Below are 18729 nucleotides of genomic sequence, written 5' to 3'. Positions count from 1 at the left end.
CTTTGTTGGCTGACCTTGGCTCAGTGACTCCACGATAACTTTGATGAATTTAGACTTCATGGCAGGCAGTCTTGGACACTTTCTCTCCCTGTCTTCCTTATTCAGAGTCAGATTTGCTTCATGTTCTAAGGTGTCTCCCATCCTTCCTAAGTACCTTCCTATTTCCTTTCACATAGGTATTTTCCCTAATAGAGTCCCTGTATATTTAATCCTGCTCAGCATTTGCTTTTTGGAGAATCTGGAATAACATAGTTGTCATCCTGCCAGCCCCTTCTATGGCTATGTGCTGTGGGCACTTTGAACTCTGCTTTGTTCCAGACATAACTGTCTTGATATTGCTCCCCTTTCCTCACCCTGCCTCACAGCCACAGGGGAGTCTGTGCACTGTTATAATTAGTAGTTTATTTATTAAGCCCATAAGCATAGAAGGTGCTGTGTTGGTCACCTTTATTAGCTTATAGTCACCTGGCACGTACCCATGAGCATAGGACATTCGGAGAGCAGAACGAACCATTAAATCAGAAAGAAATGAAGGTGTTTCATAGTGACAAATCACGGGAATGCTTAGAGGTTTGGCAGCCATGTAATTTCTCAGCCTTAAAAAAAAAAGATGAAATCTTGCCATTTGCTACAACATGTACAGACTTGAGGGTATTATGCGAAGTGAAATAAGTAATTCGAAGAAAGACAAATACCATGTGATTTCACCACATGTGGAATATTTTTTTCTAATTTTAAAATAAATGAACAAGCTGAACCGTACAAGAACAAACACACAGGTACAAAAACAGGGCAATGGCTACCAGAGGGGAAGAGTGGAGGGGGGAAGGAGAAGTGAGTAAAGGGAGTCAACTGTATGGCAAGAGATGGAAAGTAAATCTTTGATGGTGAGCACACTGTAGTGTATACAAAAGTTGAAATATAATACTGTATGCATAAAAAATGTTATAAACAAAAAGATGAGTAAAATGATATCCTGGCAGGGCACAGAAAGCCAGGCAAGAGCCAAGGGGGCAGCTGCACTTCCCTGAAGGGCCTTTCCTGAGGTAGGCGGTTCCAGCGCTCAGGCTGACCCAAGGCCCCACTGCCCGCCAAGGCAACCAAGCAGAGTCTGCAGGGCAGCGGGTTCTGGGGGCGGATTATAGCCTAGTTGTGTTCCTAAAAGCTCAACGCCATTCTGGCCTGCACTGTCAGGGAGAGCCAAATAAATTTCCACCTGAAGCTTCTTATGGCCTGCAGAGAACAGGTCAAGAGGGGACTCCTTGCCAGGACAAAATCTTCCCTTGGCCTTGGAGGACAGGTACCACAGAAGCTGGTTTTGAGGGAGACAAAGGAAGGGAGCAACAGCGGCCCCAACAGTGATCTTGAGTTGAGATGTCTGCAAGTTACTCTCAAATGGTGTAGCAAATTATGTTCATGGAGAGAGAGTGAGAAAGCAAATGTGGGAAAATGTGCGTTTTGGTGAAGAATATATGCTGTTACTATTCTTGCAGATTTTCGTAGGTGTCAAAGTTTTGTTTTTCTGGTTATTGGTTTTTGTCTGCAAGTTACTCTCAAATGGTGTAGCAAGTCATGTACATGGAGAGAGAGTTAGAAAGCGAATGTGAGGAAATGTTAAATGGTGCATTTAGGTGAAGAACATATGCCGTTATTATTCTTGCAAATTTTTGGAGGTTTCAAAGTAGGTTTTTTTGTTTCCTTGTTTTTTTAAGGAGTAATTGGTACTCAAGTCCCAAGTTCTCTTTAGATGGACACTGAAAGTGAGGCTGTAGGTATCTGAGATGATGGGAGGAGTGGAGGCGAGGGAGTGCCCAGGTTGCCCATCACATCTCCCCTCTCCCAAGGTTGCCCATCACATCTCCCCTCTCCCAGCCTCGGAGATGCCTTGGGCCCTGGGGACCGACCTCAATGGCCTCAGGATTCTGTGCAGAGACTTTACTGCATCTGGACGTTGCGGTACAGCACACTTCTGCGGAAGAAGTAAAGGCGGCTGCGTGTGACACTTCAAAAAACGAGCTTCTCTGACCGGGAATCGAACCCGGGCCACGGCCATGAAAGCGCTGAATCCTAGACACTAGACCACCAGGGAGCTGTGCACTCTGTGTTTGTAAGTGATAATAGGAATCCTGCGAGGGGCTGCCAAGGCTGTTCATCACATCTCCCTTCTCCCAGCCTGGGAGATGCCTTGGACCATGGGTCCAGACCTCACTGATTTAAGGATTCAATGCAGAGATCTACTGCATCTGCACCTTGGGGCACATAACACTTGTGAGGAGGAAGTGAAGATTGCTGAGTGCGGAAATGCCACACACACACACAAAACTTCCCTCACTGGGATCGAACCAAGATAGCAGCGGTGAAAGTGCCGAATTCTAGCCAAGAGACCACCAAGCAGTTGTATGCAAGCCCTTTGTTAAGTGATGGTAGGAAGCCTACAATGAGTGTGTGCTATCTCCCGCCCTCCTGTTCTCAGTGCCGCACCTCCCTCCAAGGAACTGTACCCGAAGAACGTTCCCTCCCTGCTTTCTCCAAAAGAGGAGCCCCACACGAAAGGCCGAGCGCTCTGCGGGACAGTGGACGCGCCCGCGAGGCCGGCCGGGGCCACAAGTCCCGAGCGAGTTGCCCCGTCTGGGCCGCACCTCAGAACTGCCCTGGAGCCGCGCCTTTGCCAGGCGACCGCGTGTGGAGAGCAGGCCGCCGGGGCAGGGGCTGTAGAGACAGGAGGGGAGGCGCGCAGGGTGAGACCCTGGGATCCGCAACACCATATAAGACTCCCGGCAGATGCAGGATCGGGGACAGCTGGAAGTTAAACGCTTTCAAACAAGGCTGCGCGCCCAGACCTGGATTCCGCGTCTTCCCCTCACTACCTGCCACGCCTGCCTTTCTCCCGCCTTAGATGACGCCAACTCCATGTCCTAAGGCTCCGACCAAAGTTGTCTCTGACGCAGCGTTTTCCTCAGACCCCACATGCAATTAGTTAGGACTTGGTGTTTGCTTCTCGGTCCAGGTGGACTTTGGCCTACACAGTCCCTCCTTTTCGCGACTCTGGACTTGGGCAAACGACTCTCCTGATAAAGGCGGGGAAATCAGTGTAACGCTCGGCTCCCTCACCCTGAACCTCGGATGGGGGCGTTGGGCGACCCTTGCGCTTTTTCCTGGGCTGCGTCCCTCTTCCGGGCCCGTCCTCGAGGCCAGGGGCGGGGCCGGGTGCCCTCAGCGCGCTCCTCTCGCGGGCTCTGGAGCCCCGCGCCTTCCCTTGCGGCTGCAGGGAGGCTCCAGGGCCCGCCTGATCGGGTTTGCGGGCCCCAGCGGCGCGGGTGTGTGTTTGTGGTCCCTCGGGGGCCCGCTGTCCCAACGCCCCTGTCGGGAAAGGACAACCGCCCCCTCGTCCTGTCCACGTGGGACGGCAGCGCGCCGGACGCGCCTGAAAGACAGCGAATCCGTTCCTCTGGCTGCGCGTGGGAGGTGAAAACTGGAACCTGGAGGGGAGCGAAAAGGGGGGAAATCTCATGAAATGTCCTGATCTAAAGCTACTTTCAAGTCCGCCTCTTTGGGGACTCAGCCCTCCAGCGCTGGCGAGGATGCTGCAGACCGGTCGCACCCTCGACGGCACTTGGAGTCGACGCGGAACAAGGCAGAGCCCCGCGGCTTGGGGGTCAGTGCGCACGCTGCCCGCGCCTTCCTCGGGGTCGGAGCACTTGAACGTCACGTGTGAAGGAAACGCGGTGACCGCCACACTAAGCAAGAAGAAAAGTAACCGCTGGAGAAAATGGCACATGCTTCCCCAAACTTGTAAAGCTTTACTTTTAAAGGAAACCAGACAGGAAGACACAGACACACAGACAGACAACGTTGCATTAAAGTCTTTCAGCAAAAAGAAAGTCGTCTGCCTGCTGGCCGTGTGCTGTGAGGTGAGCACGAAACCCCCTTCAGGCACCGGCTTTCTGGGAAAACCGCCTTTACCTCTTTGTCTTCCTAGGTTAAAATTCGCTCTCCATGACCTGTTGAACTGGAAAATTATAAAAGGCAAATAAAAGACGTTTCAGACATTGTAAAAGGTAAAACAAAACTGTTCCTCAAGAAGAATGTCAAGTACGATGAGGGAGGAATGAACAACCGTGAGATCGGCGTGGACCGCGCCTGCGTCCTCCGCGGCTTTCTGCTGGGCCTGGTCTTCAAACGAAGTCGATACAGGCCGGGAAGCGCGGCTCGGCCTGCGTTGATGTTCGATGTTTTTCCAACAGCCAAATGACCTGAGACGTCAGCCTTTGCTAGGGTTCCTGCTAAACGTGAAAGTGTGATTAAAGTACAGGACTTCAACTAGACGACTAGAATAAGCCACAGCGCCAGGAACCTGAGGAAGCCCCTTTGCCGGGAGACGCAGGAGAAGGGCTGCTACGAAAGGGCTTTCGAGGAAGGAGCGGGCGGGTCAGGCGCAACAGAGCAGAGGGGAGGGAGGGGAGGCAGCGATGGTGGAGGGAAGGGAGGGAGGGGAGAGGGAGGGAGGGGAGGGGAGGCAGCGATGGTGGAGGGAAGGGAAGGAGGGGAGAGGGAGGGAGGGGAGGGAGGGGAGGGCGGGTCCTATGGTTCCCGGGTGGATTCGAAGCATCGATCATTTCCAAGAGCCCAGAGCACTGACCGCCTGCGCCGTGAAAAGGGCCACCGAGGCGCGGGTCCGCAGCCTTGGAGGGGCGGTGTCCACGCCGCTGGGATGCGAGGTCGCCTAGGGCTCAGGCTCACTTAACCCCCGGCTCCTGGGGCTTCCGGGAGCTGGAGAGTCCGAGGGGGCGGCTCTTGCACTCGGTGCATAGCTGTGTGTTGGATGCGGGATCGGGAAGTGAGGCTGTGGGGGCCCCAGGGACCTCGCTTTGGGGGAGGCGAGGAATCCTAAACTAGGGCCTCTCGGGAGCTGCAGCCTCCTTACCTGAGGGCTCGCCTGTGCTCCCAGGGTCCTTTCCTTTCGAAAATATTTGTGGCCAGCCGTGACACGAGATACAGTTCTTGAATGTGTCATTAGGCACCTGAGCACGAGCTGTTTCCGTAGTGTAGTGGTTATCACGTTCGCCTAACACGCGAAAGGTCCCTGGTTCGAAACCAGGCGGAAACAGGTGGTTTCTTCTTTGAAACTAACGTTCACGTTTAAAAACCGAAAAACGGGCGAGTGGGATGGATTGAGGTAACGCGTGCAACTGTATTTTTATCCCCCCGAAATACAGGAGGAGTTCCCTTATTGCCTGAAAGCCTACTTAGCACTAGGAACCATCCCTCCTTTGTCTGCTCTGTGTCACTTTGAAGACAAGGCCACAGACAGACCAAGAAGGGCACAGGACAAAGCCAAGTTAAGGTTATTTTTACATTCGGAAATCCCCTCACCTTCTCATGTGGCGCCTAAATCTCCTCTACACGCTGACACGTATTTTGTCTCTGGAAACAAGAAGTTTATCCCTGTGAAGCTCACTTGCTTACCCCACCTCAGCACACTTGCGGAACACGCTGATTTGCGTGACAGAACAAAAGAGACCGACCCAACTCCGCACCGGGTGCTCGACCCAAAGACATGTAGACGAATTTCAGGCTCCAGAACTGCAGCTGGTAGGGGCACGTGAAGGAGTCCTTACACGTGCCATTATCAGGAGAGACACTGTAGTGAGGTCAGAGATCAGGAAGTAGACGGAATCGCTCATCAGCTGCTGAGAGCCAAGTCAGCACCTGACTCATAAGGAAACCGAGGTTCAGAAAGAGAGCATGACCTTGGCTCTGCCGCACACAGCGCTAAAGCTAGACCAGGATGGAACCCAGCCAGTTACCTTGCGGCCTGGCCTCAGAGCCCAAAGCGTCGCCCAGGACAGGAGAGGTGAAAGGTGATGAGCAGCGGGGCAAGTGCTGGGAGCCTTGCACAGCTGCCTTCAGCCGCGGGCCGCTGGGAATCGCCTCCTTTTCTGCTCTGCCATTCTCAAAACTCTAAGCTTACTCTTACAGTTTTCAACTGGAGAAGCCAAATTATGGAGGATTGTTATGTCTGGTTGCCTAGTAGCTACAATTTGGCGTTTTACTGCTGTGGCCCGGATTCGATTCCAGGTCAGGAAAGCTCTAAATTGCGCTACATCTTCCTCTTCCTGAAGAGAGGTAGTTTGCCAGAAGGGCGATGCAAGACCCTCCTCAGAGTTCCTATTGCCAGGCACCCTTCACGTGGGGGAGGGGGAATGTGATGAACCACCAGGGCTTCTGCCCTCCACTCTTTTCTTCCTTTATTTCAGAAACCTAGTGTCTCACATATGGAGTTTTCATCCAAAGAGAACCTGGGACTTAACTTCGAAAAACTCATTCAGAAAACAAAAACATAAAACCTTTTAAATATACAAAAATTTTGAAATACTAACATTGTCTATTCTGTACCTAATCTCACAGTTAACATTTTTCCATGCTTGCTTTCTCTCATTCTCTCTCCATATACATGATTTGCTACACCATTTGAGAGTAACTTACAGACATCTCAACTCAAGATCACTGGTTGGGCCACTGTTGCTCCTTTCCTTTGGCATCTCCTTCAAAACCAGCTTCTGCGGGACATGTCCTCCAAGGACAGGAGGAAGGCCCCTCTTGCCACTTCAGAAACCTGGAATCTGTTCTCTTTAGGCTGTAGAGAAGCTTCAGGTGGTGTTTTATTCGGCTCTCCCCCAAGTGCAGGCCAGGCATTCCCTGTGCTTGTAGGAATCCCTCCAGACCGTCTGCCCTCCAGACTCCTCCTGGTTCCCTTGGTGGCCAGTGAGATCTTGGGTCAATCTGAGTGCTAGAACCATCTACCTTGGGAGTAACTGTCAGGGCGGTGCAGCTGCCCCCTTGGCGCTTACCTGGCTCTCTGTGCCCTGCAGGGAGCATAAAGGATTCTGACTGGACAGAAAGGTGAAGGATATTTCCTATGGTGGGAGGTTGAGTGGAGCTGGTGGGAAATACATTAAAGGGAGAGGGAAAGTTCTCAAGAGCTTCCCAGAATTGTCTGCATGGGTGCTGTCAGGGGGGTGGCTGCCCTGTGATAATGGTACTTAGTCTTGTCTTGGCCTTGACCTGGTCCCGGGTCCAGTCTGAGTCCAAGCAGACAGAGGCATCCTGGTTTGCAGAACATATTCCATTGTGCCTCTCTCCAAAGTGGGGTAGTCACTGAGCTTCTAGTTCCAGGATCCCAGGGGATGGCATCCTTGGGTTGAGTTTTGTTCTTGAACTTGCTTTCTTAGTGACATGTAACTCGGGGCGGGGTTGGGGGGGAAGTTTAGCTCTGGATAAATTTGTGGTCTTCAGTGCTAGGTAAAAAAAACAAAAACAAAAAAGAAAACAAAACAAAAACAAAACAGTTTTAAAGACTTTAAAGAATTCTAATAATTGACATATAATGGCATAGACAATGTTTTTGTCATGTCATACGTCTAAAGATGACTCCTTTTATGCATCTCACCAGTTTAATAATTTCTGTCTAAGAGCTATTTTCTTCTAATAATGAAGAAAATATTGGTAGCAAAGAACTCCAGTTCTATTTTTGTAAAAGTCTCGGATTTATTTTCTCTTCAAAATCCTAATGACACTGAACTGCCTGATTTTGCTATATTGTTTTTACTGGTCCAATAAGCAAACTTAAATTCCATAAATATTTAAGTTTATAAGATTTAAAAATATGTGTTGCAGTAAATTAAATATACCATATGATATCTTTTAAATGGAGATTAAGTCTTATAATTCTAGAAGTAACTGTGTTAATTATTCCACCTACCATTTTTCAGTAATTTGCCTCATATTTTTATAGATTATAAAGTGGCCAATGGTAACAGGTTAAGAGGAAATGTCAGTACTTTAAGGGATGTTTGTGAGCATGGCCAACATTGTCACTTTTAAGAAGTGTAAAACTCGTGCAATGTCTGCTCCAGGAATTAAGGCGCTGTCACTGGAGACTTGCTGTTTTCCTGAAGTGTTTTTATTTTTTAAAAATTTGTGTAGGGGGTTGTTCTTTGTTACCTGCCTTCTAGATCATGAGTCACCCTTTTCCCATTCTTTGTTAGGCTTTCCTTGTCTTTTTCACTGCTAGTGCCCCGGGAGAGGGGTGGGAGGACACACCTGGAAAGGACACAGTGCCAAGCTGTTGTGCTTCTGCCACAATTTTATTTTTTTTTTGGATGCCTCCAGATGTGGGCTCAGCAAGGCAGGGACCTTGGGTTTGCTCACTATGCAGTATCTCTCCCAGATTAGGGCCTGGCATTTAGTAAGCCCCTAATATGTGCTCTGTGATTGAAGGCATTCTAATGAGAGATCCTGGAAAGCAGAAGAGGAGGAGAGAAAAGTGGGTAAAATTGGGGGCAGTCTAGAGTATGAGGGACAGAGAGAGAGAGACAGACAAAGACAAACAGAGAGAGAGAGAGAGAGAGAGACAGAGTGATTGAGAGAGAGAGTGATTGTCCAAGAACCATATTTAGTGTGTAAAAGCCAAAGAGCTCAATTACGCTCATGAGATTCAACAGAAGAACCAAGGAAAGGTGAGCCAATAACTCTTTGTGTCCAGGTCTGCACCTGATGCATTATCAGCAGTAGGATTCTGTTGGTTCTAATGATTTGTCTCAAATGGGATATATTTTTTTTCAAAAATAGCCAAACACTGTCAAGGAATTACATAGTGACAGTTATCAGTATGCTAGTTCACCCTGGTATAGGATGCACACAGTCATTAGATTGTGTGCATTCAACAAAGGCAAAAATGCAATTCACAAAGGAAAGGGAAGAGGAACAAATGTCTGAGACCAATGGTTTCTCCACCTCCAATCAATAAGCTACTTGGCAGGAAGCAATCTCAGGTCATTCTAGTCAGTCTTCTCTGGACCCGATTATGAAGGTCGCCACTGAAAACAATTACAATTGTTGGAAGACTTTCTAAACATCTTGGAGGTTTAGTTGCTGAACATATATGCAGTAGGGTGTCTCTGGGTAATGTCCACATTGTCTTTCTGTTGTATTTCTTGCTTAGTTGAGCCCAGAGGGCACCACTCCCCTTTTAAGAATATCAGATAGATGTACAAAGCTTGTTGTACTGCAAGAAAAAGGGTCTTTCATCAAGCTGGAATAATACATTGGAATATAAATAAGCACAACTCCTACTGAAGCCAAACTAGGAACATATAAAAAGATGCCTTCAGCTTCTGGCAAATGTGGAGTGCCTGAAATGATTGTATATTTACCCTCTTGCTTGAAATCTCACCCTCCCCTTCTCCCCTGCCCCCAAGAAAAGCAAAAGAAAAAAAAGACATGAAAGGCTAGTTTTCCGGACACTGGAAATCAGGCAACAAAGGAGAGAAACAAACAAGGTGAGCCCTACCATTGGCCCAGCTTACTGCTTTCAGAGAGATTCCAAGCTGGGCATGAGGAGTAGGTCCTCGATAGAGGAGATAAAGCTGAGAGTCTGTGGAGAGCAAGGGAGCTGGAGTCCACAGGACAAAGATCCAGTGATGAGAGAGATGGAAGAGAGAATCCAGACATATGTAAAAGATCTTCCTCAGGTAGTCAGCAGAGTTCTGATCAGGGTCTACTTGCAGAGAAACTGCCTGAAGCCAAGAAAAGAAAATTCTGAAAAGATCATGGAACTGTGCCTGGTGCTCACACAGGGCAGAAAATCTTACTCAATCCCACCAGCCATACTGGACTACTCATCGTTCATCGGCCATTGGCAAGAGCCCTCAGGAAGTTTCCCTCACTAGTGGGAACACTCAGTCCTAGACTGATCTACCTAGAAATCATAAAAGCAAGATCTAAAGACATTAAACTGATTACAAGTCACTTAACTGTCCCCCAGAATGAATCTCAAGTTTCATAGGAATGCCAAAATAACCAGTTTCCCAAAAGGGAAATTTTGACAAGGTCTGGCATCCAATCAAAGAATACCAACCATGCAAAGAGGCAGGAAAACATGTCCCATAAGGAGGAGAATAATCAATCAATCAAAACTGAACCAGAATTGATATAATTTAAAATTAGTAGAGAGGGTATTAAAATAGTTATTATAACTGTGTTACGTATGTCCAAATAGTTAAGTAGAGATGTAGAACATATACAAAAGTTGAGAATCAAACTTCAGAGATGAAAAATATAATGTCGGGGATAATATATTCACCAGCTAGAATTAACAACAGATGAGACATTGCAGAAAAAAAAAAGACTGGAACACAAAGCCACAATCAATTTTAAAATATCCAAAATGAAATTCACAGTCAAAAAAAATTTTTTGATGAGCATGCATAAGTGAAGGGTAGGGCAACTTTAAAAGGCCTGGTATAATTGGAGTCCCTGAAAACACTGGGGGTGAAATTTTATGGAAGAAAATATTTTTGAAGAAACAATGACAGAAAACATTCCAATCATAATTAAAATTATAAACCCACTGATCCAAGGAACCAAATGAACCCTGACACAAGGAGCGTGAAGAAAACCACACCTAACACGTTATAATTAAACTGCTCAAATCCATTGAAAAAGAAGGAATCTCAAAAGAGGCCAGGAGAATAAGACATGCTGCATACAGAAAAAAATAAAGATTATATCATCTCATTTCTCATCAGAAGCAGTGGATATAAGAAGATAGTGAAGCAACATCTTTAAAGGCCTGAGGGGAAAAAAAAGTTTACGTAGAATTCTATGCTTCTTCCCCCCAAAGAGTCTTGGAAAAATAACGGTGAAAAATTTACAGACATAACAAATGTTGAAAGACTTCATCACCCGCAGACCCACACTACAATAAATGTTAAAGAAGTCCTCCAGGAAAAAGGAAACTCACACCAGATGGAAATCTGGATGTACACAAATTGATGAAGGACAACAAAAATGGCGTCTGCAGGGAAAATATACATTTATTTTTATTTTTATTATTGGTATTATTATTACTATTTAAATCTTTTTAAAAACATGGGACAGTTTAACGAAAAGTAACAACGATGGATTGTGGGGTTTATAACATATGCAAAGTAAAATGTAGGACGATAGCATAAAGGCCGGCAGGGGAGAAATGTGAAGAGGTGTGGCATCGCTAGCAGGCAGGCTGTGGTAAGTTACCGATGTACGCTGTAAAGCCTAAAGCAGTCGCTAAAACAGCAAAAGAAAGAGGTATAGCTAATAAGCCAACGAAGGTGAGAGAATGGAACCATATACAAAACCATGTAAATACTATAATAGAGCAGTTGCTCTTCCAGAACTCTACCCTATAGACATGTGCACACGAATGATTTTTTATTTGTTAAAAAAATAAAGCATAGGACCAAATTAATTTCAAAGTTATATGGAAAGGGTTCAATAAATACTAGTACAAACAAACAGTGGAAGAAACTTCAATGCTAAAAGGAACCCAGAAGATAACGATGAGATGAGGAATCCTGGATTCCAAGTGACCTGTTTTCCTCCAGAGCTCTTCTGTGAGGATCAGTGATGATCTCGGCTTACGTCCTCTTGTTGTGCATAAGACTCGGGGAACAAAAGAGAAATGGAGGGCTTCTGCATTGTTAGAGCAATGTATAGGGTTTACACTCTACAAACGGTAAGGCCCGTCTCTGGGTGGGCTCGAACCACCAACCTTTCGGTTAACAGCCGAACGCGCTTACCGATTGCGCCACAGAGACACCTACGAATTGCCCTTCCTCTCCCTTCCCCCACCTCATCTCCATAGAGAGCAAGTCCGCCTTTCTCAGGACTGAGGAGGTGGCTCCAAGCTTCGGACAACCGGAGACGTGGAGTCGACGCAGCGCGTTCGTTCGGTGGGAAAGCCGTGCGTCGGGCGATTCCGAAGGCAGAAGGGAGCAGAGCGTCCCCGCCGCGCCTTGCTCCACACCCGCCGCAGTTGCCAGCGACCCGGAGACGCCAGGGGTCGCGACCCTACCCGCCTGAGCCGAGTGGGGCCCAAGGGAAGCTGAACGCCCCGTGGGCTTCGTGATGGCTCCCCGTTTGCTCCGTCTTCACCCGACCATCTGGGCTTGGCCTCGGGAAGCCGGAAAGAGGGGTTGGGGAGGGTTGCTCAAAAGGGAAATATAAAGAGGCGGGAATGAAGCAGGGGAGGCAAGGAAAAAGCAAAGATAACTTCCTGGAAGGCTGTGCAGAGACAAGGGCTGGACACAGGGGAAATGAAAAATGCATCAGAATTGGGAGGGGAAAACGGAGGGAAGATGTGAAGGAAAATCAGGAGTGCCTGCAGTTATCCAACAACAAAGCAGAGCAGTAACTGGAACGGATTTATGTCAAAATAAGAAGAGCAAGAGTGCAGTTGACTGCCAGCACGGTGGCGCTCTGTGGTCGTATAGTGGTTAGTACTCTGCGTTGTGGCCGAGTCCGAGTTACAGCAGTGTTTTCCCCATCTTTTGCGTTGTATCTACCAAAGCAACTCTTAGCTTGTCGCTGGCTTGTCCAAACGGAGTAAGGTAAGGAGAACGGAGGTCAGCCCATCCGTGCACTAGGCTATAGAGCTCTGGATGTGCTCCGGGTCTCATCATTTAAGAGAAAATATCTAAAGATCAGGTTCAAGCTCTAAATGAGTCTTATGTGTAACTTCCACGAAGGAAATGGTCTAGTCACACGGGGATTTTGTTTGGTTTTGGTTTTTGGTGCAAATGTTTCAAACATCAGTCATGATTTTTTACACAAAATAAAACAGATTTTAAAGAGTTTACAGTATACTGCAAACCGATCATGGTCTACACTTGATTTTCTGACATCCGACCACCAATCCTAAAAGGAAATTATTAAGGTGTGTTTACAGAACAAATTGCACAAATCATTAATGGGCAGCTATTTAACTATTGAAATGTGTGATCATCACCAGGATCGACAGAAGATTTTTATCATTCAAGCATGGCCCTTTGATACTCTCCAGGTAATGCCTGTACATCCCCTGCTACTTTAAATTACTCTGATGTCTACCCCTTCAGATTAGGCTTGTCCTTTCTTCAAGTTCATGTGAATGAATATATAATTTTTCTATCTAGCTATTAACAAGCAACATTATATTTTTGATATATATGTATGTTATTGAGTTTCTCACACCTTAATTTTGGTGTTAATGATAAGCATTACACTAATGTAAAACCATGTCACAAATGATGGACATTTGGGTAATTTCAAACTACAGCTTTGGGGAAAGGCTCATATGAATGCCATTCTACTAGTTATTTGTGGATATGAGAATAAATGTCCACTGAAGAAAAGAGAGCAATGGACAGGAAATTGGCAAGGAAAGCAAGACCAATGGCCTTCTATCCTAGAGGTTTTAGTATGGGGGAATGAAGGGGAGCAGTGAGGCAGGTCATAGAGAAGTGGAATATTTACTGCCACTGAAGGTGGCAGTAAAGGTGACTAGACACTAGAATATGGCTGCCAGTCACAGATGTGTCTAAACACTCATGGTTCCATAACCTTACGTGCCACCAGCAACAGCTGCAGAAAATTGCTTCTTCTCACTTCTGCAATTTCTCGAGTGCATCTAATGGCATAACATAATTTCTATGCAGAAGCCAAGCTGCAAGAGAATCTCAGACAAATCTAGACACAGACTTTACATTTTTCGCAAAATGTAACTCAAAATAGTTCATAGACCTAAAAGGAACATGTTAAACTATAAAACTTCCAGAAGATAGCATAGGAGAAAATCTATGTGACCTTGGGCTTGACACTAAGTTTCTTGGGTATGAAACCAAAAGCGCCATTGATGAAAGAAAAAATTGATAAATTGGACTTCATTAAAATGAAAATCTCTGCTCTGCAAAAAACACAGTTAAGGGAGCAAAAAGACAAGTCACAGACTGGGAGAAAATATTTGCAAAACAAGTATCTGATAAAGGACTTGTATCTAAAATACACAGAGAGCTCTTAAACCTCAATGATAAGAAAAATTTTTTTAATCCAGTTAAAAAAGTTGCAAAAGATCTAAACAGACATCCCACCAAAGAAGGTATACAGATGGCAACGAAGCATATGAAAAAATGCTTAACATCTTATGTCATTAGGGAATTGCAAATGAAAACAACAATGGGATACCACTACACACCTATTAGAATGGTTAAATCCAAAAAACTAACAGTACCAAATGCTACAGCAGATTGTGCAACAACAGAAATCATCACTCATTCCTTGTGGGAATGAAAAATGATACAGCCATTTAGGGAGAGAGTTTGGCAGTTTCTTACAAAAGCGACACATAGCCTTACAATATGATCTAATAATCGTGCTCCTCCTAGGTATTTACAGAGATCTGTTGAAAACATATGTCCACACAGAAATTTGCACACGAAAGTTTAAAGCAGCTTTATTAATAATTGCCCCAAACTGGAGGCAAGATGCCCTTCAATAGGTGAATGTATTGAACAAAATATGGAATAATACTAAGCAATAAAAAGAAATGGACTATAATCAAAAGAACCTTAAACACATATTACTAAGTGAAAAGCCAGTCTGAAAAGACTGCATACTGTATAATTCTAATTATATGACATTGAAGGCAAAACTATAGAGATAGTAAAAGAGAGTTAACCTTAACGCAAACCATGAACTTTAGTTAATAATAATGTATCAATATTGGTTTATTAATTGTAAGAAATGTATCACATAAAGGCAACATGTAAGTAATAGAGGAAACTGTGTGCAAAGAAGGAGTGAATATGACAACTCTGCTATGTGCTTGATGTTTTTGTAATCCTCAAACAGTTCTAACGAGTATTAATAATGCAAAAACAAAGATCTACTGATCAGAGGATTGGAGTGGTGGATTGTAAAACCAAAAGGCAAGATAAAAATGATTTTCTCGTGGGTGCGCCTCTCCACTGGGGGCTCATCCTTGTTCTCAATTTTACCAAGACCAGCAAACTAGGGCCTACCTCCCCAGGAAGGTCAGAGGTCCCGCTGTCCAACTTTCTTCATCTCCACGCGAATTCCTCCCCACAAGCGTCCGCCTCCCTGGGCCCCTGACGACTCTCCCGTCACAGCTACTGTCCTTCAGTGACCTTCATTTCTTGATCCCCACTCCACAGTGCGATGTAGTCCAAGGATAGGATAGGAGAAAGGATAGGTAGTAACAACGGTTTCAGTTTGAAGTATTCCAAACCGCGGAGATCCAGCAGACAGACACACTTGGGGCTTCAAAGCCAGGCTCTCGCCAGGTGGCTTCTGCCCTGTAGCACTGGCGCATGCGCGATCACTTCGTGGCTTCAGAGGGCTGCAAAAGTACTCCTGTTGAGCTCAGCTCCTTATAACGGGAAGAGCCCCGCAGCTAAAGCTATGCTTTGGTTGGGAATCGAGGTCTCCTGAGTGGGAGGCGAGAATTCTACCATTGAATCACCAATGCCTTGGTCTGTACTGCTAGACTAGGTGTCACCAGGCAGGGTCTCAGGAAGGACTTTGAAAAGCCAGTTCTAAAAATAAGTTTGTACAGCCCTCTTTATTAGGCAGAACAACCCGGTCCCCCCCAAAAAAAAAACAACCACACCCAAAGCGAAGCCTTGTGTAGGAGGCTTAGGTCAGGAAACACCACCAAGTTGCAGCATTCAAATCAAAATACTGGACTTCATTTCTTCACTGAGGATGCATTCTCTTTGCCCTCCTATTGCTTGGTACCTCCCAAACCCTTTCCCCCCAATCTTGAGACAAGCACAAGGTCTTTCCCTAAACAGGCATTCAGGACTCAGGGACGGTCTGGGAGGCTGGATGTTTGGGGATGTCCCTGAGTTACTCCAGATCTGCGTGACTATTGAACCTCTCTCCTCCTAAGGCTTTTTTTTTTAAAGCAATTTAATTTCCTCCTGTCCTGATTCAATTACAGTAACATAAATTATAACAAAATTTAATAGAGTGGACAGTTAAGTGAATTTAATCTATTCTCTTCAGAATAAATAAAATTAACCAGGTAAGATGCTCTTCTGAGTCGCTGAAAAAGGCCAAGGATCAAATGGCCCTGCATTTAAGCTCTTGTGTTTGAGAGAGACCTACAAAAGGGTGAATAAGTGAAAATATCACTCCAAGATTTCTTCCCTTTAGCTCCACCCTCTTTGGGCACTTGAAGAGGGCATGCCAGAGAAAAACGATTACGTTCGATTCTGGGTAGATGCTAGAATGTTACTCTTCTATCTAATGTAAAGCTCTTTTGCCCTTTGCCTTGTCTGATATTCTGATATCCAAATTATTCCTTTTTTATCCTTTTGTTTACAATTAGCTTGGCACAGGCCAAGCACTAACCCACGCACAATCACTCCAGGGCCCCAGAGCCTCTTTCCTCTCTTGGCATCTCTTTTAAGTCCTTAGAAAATCCTAAGGATCAAAATGGGCAGCTTTCAAACTCTTGTGTCTTACAAGACCTACACAAGAGTATAAGTGAAATTTTCACTCCAAGGTTTATTCCCTTCACCACATCACACCATATCCTTCCCCTCTCCTTTCCAGCTCTTGACTTATTTTCAACTCTGAAGATCCACTCAAGGTCTTTTTACTACCTTACATTCAAGCAAAACTTTATTCTTGATCATTGTATTCTCTACCCTTTTCAATTGCTCTGCTGGAGTTTTGCTACTTTGCAGACTAATCATTCTGCCTATCTAGCTAAATTTATTTTCTCTTTTATCTATCTGTGAGTGTGTGTGTGTGTGTGTGTCTGTGTGTGTGTGTGTGTGAGAGAGAGAGAGAGAGAGAGAGAGAGAGAGAAACTTTCCTTATTTGCTCCTCTCTCTCTTTCATTATTTAACAACCCTAGACTATAAACTATGCTAGGCACTGTGCTACCTCTTGAGAATATTTTATTTACATATACAACCTTAGTTTTCTGGGAAATATGAATCTTTTTCATATGAAAATATGTCTTCAGAAGACAGAGTCAAGTAAAATATGATTTTGTTAGAACACAATTATGCCAAAATAAAAGTTGACACATCACACATTCAATTCTGACAGTCAGGAAAGTCTTTTCAGAGGAAAAAGGCTTCTGAACTGAGACCTGAAGGATGAGAATGAATTTGAAGAATGAAGAGGGAGTTGTGAAAGGTCATCCCCTGTAGAGAGAAGCAAGTCCCTGAGAGTGAGAGAGTTCCTGACAGGTCAAGTACTTCACTGTTGTTGGATTTGAGAATTGGCAAGAGATATTCTGATGATGAGGAGGGGGGGAAGCAGAATACATGTCATAGAGGTAATAAGACATTTTAGTGAAGGAATATGGGGACGCTAGGTGGCTTTAGGCAACAGGCATGTCCAGATTTAGGCTGCGGAAGTGTCGCTCAGGATACAGTGTGGCAAATGGATTAGTGTAGACTAGACTGGCTGTAGGGAGGCCGGCTTTTTATCTGGTTGTATTAACGGATGGAATGTATTAATGTATTAATGGGTGGAAGAGTGTAGGCATAGAGTGGCAGTAAGCCAGTGGTGCACCCAATAAAGTTAAGCACTATCTGTTGATTATACTGGACATAAACTTCTGTGCCAGGAGCATGAGAGACTATATCCAAAGAGGGTAGCAAGATCTGGTTTGGACAACAGGGTGGTTGGTGGTGAGGATAAACACACTAGGTAAGGGTAGGAACAGATTTGGGTGTTGTTTTGGTGATTGATTGAAACACTTGAGAGACAGTGCACACTACTCTTTGGGAGACACTGTGCCTGGGTCTGATCACAGAGTGTTGAGGAAGAGGGTGGTGTGTGATGCTGACAGGGAACTCACTGGTGTGCTGAGTTTTAGAATTTGTGACTCTGAGATGCATAGGAGGCATCGACTTGTGATTTAGGAGTTGTGAGTGGAAAATGCAGGTTTGTAGTTTAGAAAGATGTATGGGAATACATGTAGATCTGGTTGATGTAGTTGGTAAATGAAAACGTGTTGGCCAGAGCTGGCATGGGTCTTGGGTGTTGGGCAGAGGGCAAATAGAGCCAAAGCTCTTCAAGGTCAAGGGGATGGTCGTTTTCCTTGTCGAGCTCAAGTTTATGACTCAACAAGGAAAAGCTAGCCTCCACCTAGCTTGGCTTCTCAGCAAGAGAAGCATGACAGCACGTCTGCAGCTCCTATCTTTCAGAAAGTCATAATGGTTCCTAAGTCCCAACATGTGGGGGAGCCCCCACCCCCAGGTTCCTTTCTTCAGTGTAATTTCCCCCAGGAAAAATTGGGAAAGAAATCTCTCTGTATTTCAATTTCATCAGAAGGCCAATATGTTAATATTTCACCCATGGATACTTTTCTAAAAATAAGTCCGCTCCTTATGTAACCAAGGCACCAAAGCCTATGCCTCATATGCATCTCAGAGTCACAAATGCTAAAACTCAGCACAACACCGAGTCCCATTTAGGAGATTAGCTTCTCCCATATAATCAAACATTGATTGCAAACTTAATATCAATTACTCTTTTAATGATTATGGTATGTCACATATCCATCCAAATACTTTGAACACCTTAAAAAGTAGACACATATTATTGTTATAGTGGTTACAAGACTGACTCATTATTCTTGTACAAAAAAACAGTTACAAAGAACTAACTCCGTTAACCAATGTGTTTCTTCATTATCTCTATTTTGATTCTGGCTTTTTTCTAATTCCAGTCTAATTCTGCTTCTGTTTCTTATTTCTTCCCTGGATTAGAATTTTAGACCCAACAATTCTACTCCTGGGTATATATCTGAAAGAAACAAAAACACTAATTTGAAAAGATACATGCAACCCAATGTTCATAGTAGCATTATTTACAATTGCCAAG

At 45.1% G+C, this 18729-nt stretch overlaps 2 non-coding genes across 2 annotated transcripts; one reads left to right on the top strand and one right to left on the bottom strand.

Moving 5' to 3' along the window:
- Window positions 1-5034: 5034 nt before the first annotated feature.
- On the top strand, window positions 5035-5107 carry TRNAV-AAC (transfer RNA valine (anticodon AAC)). The gene has a single exon. It is a non-coding gene; the product is annotated as a tRNA-Val (tRNA).
- Window positions 5108-11565: 6458 nt separating this feature from the next.
- Window positions 11566-11639, bottom strand: TRNAN-GUU (transfer RNA asparagine (anticodon GUU)). The gene has a single exon. It is a non-coding gene; the product is annotated as a tRNA-Asn (tRNA).
- Window positions 11640-18729: the final 7090 nt, after the last annotated feature.

This window comes from Physeter macrocephalus, chromosome 4 (genome assembly GCF_002837175.3).
Source record: "Physeter macrocephalus isolate SW-GA chromosome 4, ASM283717v5, whole genome shotgun sequence".
Lineage (NCBI taxonomy): Eukaryota > Metazoa > Chordata > Mammalia > Artiodactyla > Physeteridae > Physeter > Physeter macrocephalus.
This window is presented reverse-complemented; position numbering and strand designations above follow the sequence as displayed.